We start from the raw sequence: 9,513 nt of genomic DNA, 5'->3' as shown, positions 1-9,513 counted from the left end.
AGGGTAATTGAGAGCCCACAGTGGTCACCAAAATCTTTGCACTCTGGTTGGACCTGAGCTCCAACATCTGTCATGACTGTGCTGCCTTGGACATGGTCCCTGTTCTCCAACCCCCAGGGCTGGTTCTCTGCTAGCACCCAAGTTGTCCACTTGCAAGAATCACTAAAAAGTCAGGCCAGAACTGGAGAGGAATTTTACTGCAGAGGTTTAGACCCCTTCCTCAGCAGCACTGTATTCTCTGATCCTTAAATGCCTTGGACTCAGACCTGCTTTCTCTACTTAGGGAGTCAAATCAGAGGTCAATTGCTAAACATTCTTGTAAGCTGTCAGGAGAAGTAACACATTACACACAACTATATGCCTAACAGAATTTTTGTCGCATAGCATGGAGATGAGAAAGCAGTGGAAGGAGATACCTAAAGAGTTAGAAGAAAGAAAACCAGAGACGCCAGTGTTTATTGAGCCAGGTAACTAGGTTCATGCTTTCCAAGCTGTGACTTCCATCTTTTTAATATATTCCAAGTCAACAGTGGCTTACATTTAGAATTTTCACAGGAGGGAGGCACCGGGTATTGAACACAGAGCCCTGTGTGCATGCTAAGAATATTCTGCAGCACTGAGCTATAGCTCTGGCCTCAAAACTAGAAGAGAATGGAACGGTACTGTCTAGAAAAACCATCGGAGCGCATCTCCAGCACTAAGGTAAGTGCTGGTCTAGAAAAACCATCGAGCGCATCTCCAACACTAAGGTAAGTGTTGCTGACAAAGCCTTTATTTACAAGTTCATGTGTGTGTGCATAGTGGGTTCTGATGTAAAAGGCTTCTTCCCATAGGTTGTAATTTTTAAAAATCAGAAATTGTAGGTACTGATTAATTGCGTTTATCCTCATAAAAATTTTGTGAGGCAGGAATTCTTTCTGTCTCACAAAGAAAGCCAAGATTGGTTTAAAAATGTGTCTTTGGGCATACATCAAAAGCCTTGCCTGGCAAGTACAAGTGACCAAGTGCCAACAGTGCCCTGTGCCAAGCAATACAATTATAGCTACTGGTGTGCTGTACTGTTTTTTGGTCTTGTTTTTTAATAGGTAAGAATATAGACCCTTTGACAGCATACTGGGAAGTACTGACTTGCGGAGGCTCAAGTTTCTTTTCCTCCTCATACTGACTGGAATAAACTTTCATTCTCACACTCAAAGAGTTCCCACTTGCCTTTAGAATTGCTCTCTCAAATTAAATTCTTTCGGCTGCCTTCAAAACACACACAGGTTTGGTGGTTTTTAAACTGCCTGAAGAGCAGCTGGTTTAGGGTGGGGTGCAGTAGCTAATGAGAAGGGATTGCACTTCCTTCCCCACAGAAGAGCGCAGGGGTGATTCCTGGTGAAAGCCTGCTATAGCTGCTTCCTGGTCAGACACAAGGGACAGCACGCTTTTTAAAAAGTGGTAGTGGTGAGGCCTTTAATCCCAGCACTCCAGAGGCAGAGGCAGGAAGATCTCTGAGTTCAAGGCCAGCCTGGTCTACAGAGTGTCTACTCGTCTAGAAGAGCCAGGGATACAAAGAACTCCTGTCTCAAAAACAAACAAACAAGCCCTGTGGTTGGGAGCTATGCTCTATCTTGCATCACCGTCTGCGTGGACACTGACTGCATTAGGATCGTTGTTAAGAGCCCGTTGCATGGTGTGATTACATGGCAGGACGACATGGCTTCCAGTTGGGGACTGAATCATTAGCAACAAGTCCTTCTATCTCATCTTTCCCATGCAATGTCTTATGTAACACCCACCACAACAGACATTGCCAGTGTGCTCCCTTCTGGTGTCAAAAAGTATAACTTATCAAAAAGTTCATAAACAGGATCCTCACACTCAAATGCTTGGCAACTTTTGAGAGGAATGGATATCCTTGTATTTAGTGTCCATGTGGTTGTATAATCTATAGATTGTCTAAAGAAGTGTCAGAAAACCATATTGGATAACTAGAGAAAGTTTTAAAGTGAGGCTATGGACCAACCTCGGGAATAGACGGTATACCTGGCTTTAGTGACTCCTGAGTAATGGAAGTTTGGTTCTATGGAGTAAAGCCTCACGTGAACTCACTCCTTATGACACACTGTGATACAGCCACACAACTGAAAGATTAATTCTAAAGGTCTGCAAGCAAATGAACAGTTAACGCAAATGTCAGTGTGTCTTGGTGGCCAAGAGAGAAACACATTATATACAAAAGGGAGCAACAAAAAAGGAGAGTGTCATTGTCTGGGATCTTGCTCTTGCTAGGGGTGGTTCTTGAGAGAGGCAGATTAAATTAGGCGTCTCCCATCCACAAGCACATGCTTAATGCAACTCTTTATTTTTCAGCCTCCTTTTTTTGAAAAATAAAGGAAACATTGCCATATGTGTCTAAACTCTTTGGATCCTTCATGCTTATGGGCCTTTAGCTATATGACCTTGCCTTCCTTTACAATTTAGCTCATAAAACTTTCAGGAGAGGGACCATCTAAACAACAATGATGATTGTTGTTTAATTGTCCTATTAATGATAAGGTAGTATTCAGAGACGATGATGATGATAATAATAATATCTCTTTATGTTTGTATTTATCCAGCAAATACTTAAATGATGAACTGAGCACTTCTGAGTAAACTTTTCAGATACTAGTTTTTAGTCTCCCTAAAGGCCCTATGAAACAGCTACAGTTGTTCTTACTTCATACAGAGGAAGTTGGAGATTAAACTACTGTGGTGACTGGAGACTTCAGGACTTGTGCCCCAGCAGTACTGCTGTGCAGCTAGTGAGCCACAGTCTGAGCTTTCTATCTTTCTTCATTCTTCAACCATCAGTTCAAACCTCTCCCCCACCCCATCTCATTCGGGGTACTTAGTGTGATGTCTCAAATTCTATCAGTGTCATTTGCCCACCACAATGTCTACCACATGGTAATTTGTCACTCTAACATTAGACTAGTGCCCACCACCACCAGCACCATTGTCCCTTCCTGTACTTGCCCTGAAGGAACATGAATAAAGACAGGAGGTTTCACTATAGCCCCAGTCGGTGCTTTATTTGTAGTGTCTACAATGCTCACTTAATATAAAATGCAACTTGATCCTGCTCCTGTGGTTCAAGCTAATGTTAGTCTCGTGTGCGGAGCAGTGTCTCATAGTTTGTTATATGACTGATGGCTCCCATCTCCTTCTCAATCCTTCTTTAGGTAATAGGCATTGCAACATGGAAGGGAAAGAGTAATAATACTCAATGAGGAATCTAACGTGCAGCCTCTGGAGCAATCAGCTCAGACTGAACAGAATGTGGTCTATGGCTGACAGATCCCTTGTTCAAACTCAGCCCCAACAGGTAAAGCTAAACACTTGTCATAAACTCATGCTCCAGGTGCCCGCCTTGTTAGCCTGTAGCTTCTCCACCCACAGCTGCTGTCAGAGCACACCTGTCAGTACTTTCCTTAACCACAAAGCGTTTCCATGCCTCTGCTTGCTCGAGTTTATGCCAGATACAACCGGCAGGGCTAACAACTATTGCTGCAGTATATACCAAACCAACACAGAGCCCCTGTTTGTCCTTGTTTGTATAGACTTCCGTTATATCCCCCCTTTTCAAAAGAAAAGGTTTCCTTTTGCTCTAATTTCTGGAAAATTACTTATATCTGCTCCTCATTTCCAGTGGTGTCCACAAGGCCTTTGTACAGGGCTGTTTAGAGTTAACATCTAGATGGTTGGACTGCTATCTAGATGTATCACTGTGGCCTTAAAACATCAATGCCAGCACTTTAAAATACCTTTGCTTCTTGTTGCCTGTAACTGGCATAGTGACCTTTTTAGTATTATTAAAAACCAGAGACACAACCCAGTGATATTAAGGAGAGTTTTATTGTAAAGAGAACAGTGCCTGCAGTTTTACATGTTTCCAAGTCTACACAAACTCTCAGAGCAGAGACTTCCTTGTGTCTGTCACACCGGCAGACAGATTATTCATAAACTGGGAGGGAAAATTGCTTCCTGCCAACTGTGGCAGAGGCGGGGGCACTTTAATGTCTCAGCCTCTCTCCAAATTCTTCTCCTAATCCACCAGGTAGTTGGTAATAATCTGGACAAGCTCAACCTTGATAGTGAAAAGCATCAATTAGTTATAGGTGTTCTTCATATTTAGAATTTTACCTTAAAAGTTACACCAAGACAAGGAGCAGGTGAGCAGAGGTGAGTAGATCGCTCACTTGCAATGACTGTCCACCAAGACAGTTCGTGACTCCCAGAGCTGCTGAGCTATGAGAACCAAGGCAGCAGACTCAGCTGCCTAAGTGATGCTTACAACTTACTGCACTGACTTGCTGGTCAATTTGACCAGCTAAGTGCAAAGACATGACCAACATCTGCACAAGCAGAAAAACAAAAACAAAAACAAAAAAACTAGTGAGAAGATCAGGACTTAGGTGGGAAATGGTGTTCCAATTTGTCAGAAAATGTGCTTAATTTCATTTTATTTGTGTATATAAAGCCTGGCTGATACAGGTCAACAAATTGGTGGCTAAGAAGATTCCTGGTATATAGTAGATTAATAATTTTTAAAACAAATCAAATATATTTAGAGTCTATTTTTGAATTGTGTGATCAAGATGAATGATTTAAGGTGCCTGAGCCTCAGTTTCCTTTCCATGTAAAGAGAAGTAACAACACTACATTTACAAAGTTAAATGTAGGGATAACCTTGAGGTGGGGAGATCAATGTGTGAAGCTTTAGCTGGACAAACATGAGGACCTGAGCTTAGTCTCTAGCACTCAGCGAAAAAGCTAGACCTGGCCCAGTGCGGCGTTGCATATCTTCACTCTCAGGAGCTAGAAGCAGGCTAATCTCTGTGAGTTCAAGGCCATCCTGGTCATCAGAGTGACTTCTAGGCCAACCAGGCTGCCACACTGAGAAACCCTGTCTTGCAAAGAAAACAACAACAACAAACAAACAAACAAACAAAACAAACAAAGCTAAGTTTGATGGCACACTATAGCAGTCTCAGTGCTGAGGATGCACAGAGCAGTGGATACTCTGGGCTCACTGGCCAGACAGCCTTGTTGAATCAGGGAGCCCTAAATATACATGGGGTCGCATCAGATCAAGTCCCTTTTCAGGGAAACAGAAAATGAAATGAAACAGTCCACAATGGGAAGAGTGAGTCATGCTGACCTCTTGTTGGCAGTGGAAAAAGAGAGAGCATCCTGGGAGGGTCAGGCTGTTCAGGAGAATGTTTCTGATAGTAAAAAGAGAACAAGAACTAGCCCAGTGCTTAGGACTTGACACAAATGCAGTGAGCCTGGCAAGCAAGCCACATGCTTTTGGAGAGAGCTCAGTGGTGAATTGAAAAGCTGGAGCCAGGCAAGTGCTGTGTGGCTGGACCAGCATCAATTCAAGGACATATGGGAGTGTTGCCCAGAGAACTACAAAAAGAGTGTAGGAGAAAAAAAACCCCACAGTACACAAAGGGTCCTTGTTTCTCATTTTTAAAAAAGTGGGATGCCCAGCTCACTCACTGCTCAACATAGGCAGATGAGATGAGGCTAGGCCTGGACAGTCTCACATTTAGCTAAACATGGCCTACTTGTGCATCCAGGAGCACCTTAGACTTTTAGGTTCTATAATGGTGAGGAAAAAGAAACATTTCACCGCATAAACACACACTGAAATTTAAAACACTAGGCCGCATAGTTTATGTTAACTCTCGAGTCACTTTGGATGCTATTTGGCTATTCAGGATGGAAAAGAGCATTTCAAACTCACAATTCATAATGAAGCATAACTTGATGCCTTCTAAACACTGAACAAGAAAACCATCATAACATAATGCAAGCGTGCCCTGACCAGCGCTGAGTCAGTAGGAAGCTAGTTGGAAGTTCACGCTGGAAAGAGATTTCTTCTTGCTTTCAAAAAGACACAGTGGTTCAGCTCCACTTTCTTTCCAGAGAAAAGAGAACTTTAGTTTGCAAAGTTGAATTTTCAGAAAATCATATAAGAATGATTTTCTGTTGGGATGTGATATACTAATCCACATTTCTCCCTGGATTGTCAATCACCTCTTCTCCATTCACAAGCCTTCTCTGAGAACCCCTGTCATCCGTGACACGGGGAAATAGAGCCCTGTTTGCTGTGTGCTCTTACACTGGTCACTGACTCTAAAAACCTTAAATTAAAAATTCTGCTTGGAAAGAAATGAGGAAGAGCAAATCTACATATACACTTCATTTCACAATCTACTTACCTATCAGGAAACCCGGATTGTGGTATGGAAAGTGAGAAGTTTTGTTTTGCCTGATTGTAATTGATAATGTTAACAAAAAGCACACACACACACACACACACACACACACACACACACACACACACACAAACAAAAAACAAAAAAAACAAAAAATGAGACATTTAAGCATTGACTTATATCTAGAGTTGAACCAATAATTCTATAACTGTGCTATTTTTTTCCTGTGACTTGACTACTAAAGAGCAAAGAACGGTTTGATTTTAAAGAAAAAATGCATTTATTAAAACTAGTTATCTTTCGAAAATCATGTAAAATGTGTATTATATTCATGTATTCTTACTTGCTACAAAATCAAATAATATTTTAACATTACTAATTTAAACTTATTAACTTCAGTCCAAGATCTTCAAGTAAGGTGAAAGTACTCTCATCCATAGGACACTTTTGAATTAAATATTACCACAGCTACTAACCAGAAGTTACTTGAAATGTAAGGGAAGTGTTGGTGAGAGAGAGTAGAAAAAGAAAATAGCAAAGAAAGCAATAAAAGTAGTAAAAGCAGAAAAAAAGTAGAAAGTAGAAAAAGAAAGCAGTAAAAAGGAAGTAGAAAGTGAAATCATGATTGAGGACTAGGCTATCCAGTGGAATTAGAGTTCCTTCTTCTGAGGTTGGCCACAAAGCCACCAAGGACCATTGTGTTCCGCAGGTCAGTCACTGACCCAAAGTCCCAGGGAAAGAATGTCACCTTGTGCTTTGTTTGCTGCAGTGTCTGTTAGTCAGAGGCAGAAGAAAACGAACAAGTTACCCATAGGTTTCGGTGAAATCTTACATTAACTATGAAAAAGCTCAAAGCTCCCTGTCTTTATCAAGCCAAATCAGAGTGGCCTCTTTCTTTTATTCATTCTCAGGAGACTCTGGGACTAACAGCCACTGAGCTAAGACCTGCAGTGTACAGAAGGGGAGGGCCATGTCAAGATGAAAGAAAAGCAAAAAGGCAGTAATTGTTCTATTGTCTGTATCTTATTTTTAATATATTTTATTAATTTATTCATATTACATCTCAGTTGTTATCCCCTCCCTTGTATCCTCCCATTCCTCCCTCCCTCCCATTTCCCCTTACTCCCCTCCCCTATGACTGTGACTGAGTTGTCTGTAACTTATATCAAAGGATGCCGCAGAGAAACTGGAAATTCCTAGAACTGTTCTTAGAACTGCATTACTTTAGAGTTCATCTGCCAGTCAAAGAAATCTCCCAGGATGAGGTAATTGAATAATAATTGAAGTAGCAATTCTACTGTGTAGTGCTGGGATCTCATCTTTTGGGTATATTCGGATGCCCAGCGTTTCCCTCATAGATCTTCAGCCAGACGGGGAGACAAATATCTCATTAAAATTTACAATGGTAAAATAGTGGGAATAATGCCAGAACACATTGAAAGAGAAAAGATCCAACACTCCTAGGCAGTATAAACACATAGCTAATTAATTTTTCACAGTATGAATTATCTTATGTAACTTTATACCTTATGTGAATACTAATAAGTTTGGGTTATTTCCGTTGATTGAGCTATCATGTTTGACAGAAAATGTTAGTTCCTTGTAGAGATCCACTTGACAGTTGTAGGACACTTGGGAGAAGATGAAGCCCTCTGAAGTCAGAGCTTTATTTATTATTTTATTTCCCCAACCTAGCTGGAATGTCTATGAAGGATCTATTAATTTAAAAACCTTCACCCCAAAGGAATCTTGGTCTTACAGTCTCAGATAATCAAATCCTCCAAGATACCACTGAATAAAAAAAAATAAATTTATTATATGCCATTTCTTACTACATATCTTAGCAACTTGGAAATGCAAATTAAAACTACTTTGATATTTCATCTTACCACAATGAGAATAGTTAAGATCAAGAAAACAACTGAGGACAAATTCTGGAAACTATGTGGGGAAAGAGGACGCCTCATTAAGTTTTTGTGGGATTGTAAACTAGCTAGTCTGTAAATAAAGAATCCTCAAAAATCTAAAAAGACAAATCAAAACAAGAGTCTAGCCACAGGACCCAGCGGTGCCACTCCTTGGCATATGCTCTCAGGACTCAGCATCCCTCTCCACAGACAGTACTTCAGCCTGTTTATTGCTGCCGAAATCAGCCTGAATGTCCCTCAGCTGACAAACGGATAATGAAAAGGCAGCATATATACACAATGAACTCTACTCACCTGTAAGGAAAAACAAAACCATGAGCTTTTCAGGTAAATGGTCAGAACCAGACATGATTTTACTGAGAGGTAACCCAGACCTAGGAAGACGAAGAGCACAACTTCTCCCTTATTTGTGGCTCTAATTTCTAAATGTGAGTATATCACTTGTAGTAACCACAGATATCAGGACAGTACAAAGGGATTGTGGCAGGAGGGGTGGGGACAGAGGTCTGGAGAGGTGGTGACAGAGGAACACAGATGTTATCAAGGGAGAAGTGGGAAAAACAGAAGGGTTTGACTGAGAAGTAATGACAGAGTAAGAGGGAAGATGGATACTTTTTTTTTTATTAACAACAACAACAAAAAAATAAATGTCTCTTTGTCGTAGCAACCAAATGCAGTCCTAGATTGAGTATGGCACATTTAATATACTATAAAAATACTTTATGAGTATTTAAGAAAATTTGTATATAGGTCTACACATCTATTAAATTCCTAGAGTATGAAAATGCTATAATAAAAACACAGGAAAATAATCTCATGTAATATGCCATTAGTTTTTTGAGAATTTATCAAATGGTAATGTCAAATACAGTTTACAGTCAACTAGTTTTGCTCATGATTTCTTTTGAAATATAGTCCTCAAAGCTCATCTTGATCTTTTTAAAATTATTTTTTAAAATTTATTTTTAACTTATATATCCTGATCGTAGCCCTCTCCATCCTCTCCTCCTGGTCTCTCCCTCTCACCTTCTTCCCACCATTCCCCTCCCTGTGTCCTCAGAAAATGGGAGCCCCACCACCACCACCCCACCCCAACACATTAAGTCGCGTCAGGACTGAGCTCCTCTTTGTCCACTGAGGTCAGGCAAGTTAGCCTGGTTAGGGCCAAGTGACAGAAAGCAAGCAACAAAGTCCATGTCATTGACAACACCAGCTCAACTTACTTAGGGACCCACCTGAAGATCAAGCTGCCCATTGGTGGTTACATATGTGTAGGGGGCCTAGGTCCAGTTGATGCATGCTCTTTGATTGGTGCTTCCGTCTCTGTAGGC

This window comes from Acomys russatus, chromosome 30, assembly GCF_903995435.1.
Source record: "Acomys russatus chromosome 30, mAcoRus1.1, whole genome shotgun sequence".
Taxonomy (NCBI): domain Eukaryota; kingdom Metazoa; phylum Chordata; class Mammalia; order Rodentia; family Muridae; genus Acomys; species Acomys russatus.
Note: the sequence above shows the minus strand (reverse complement) of the source record.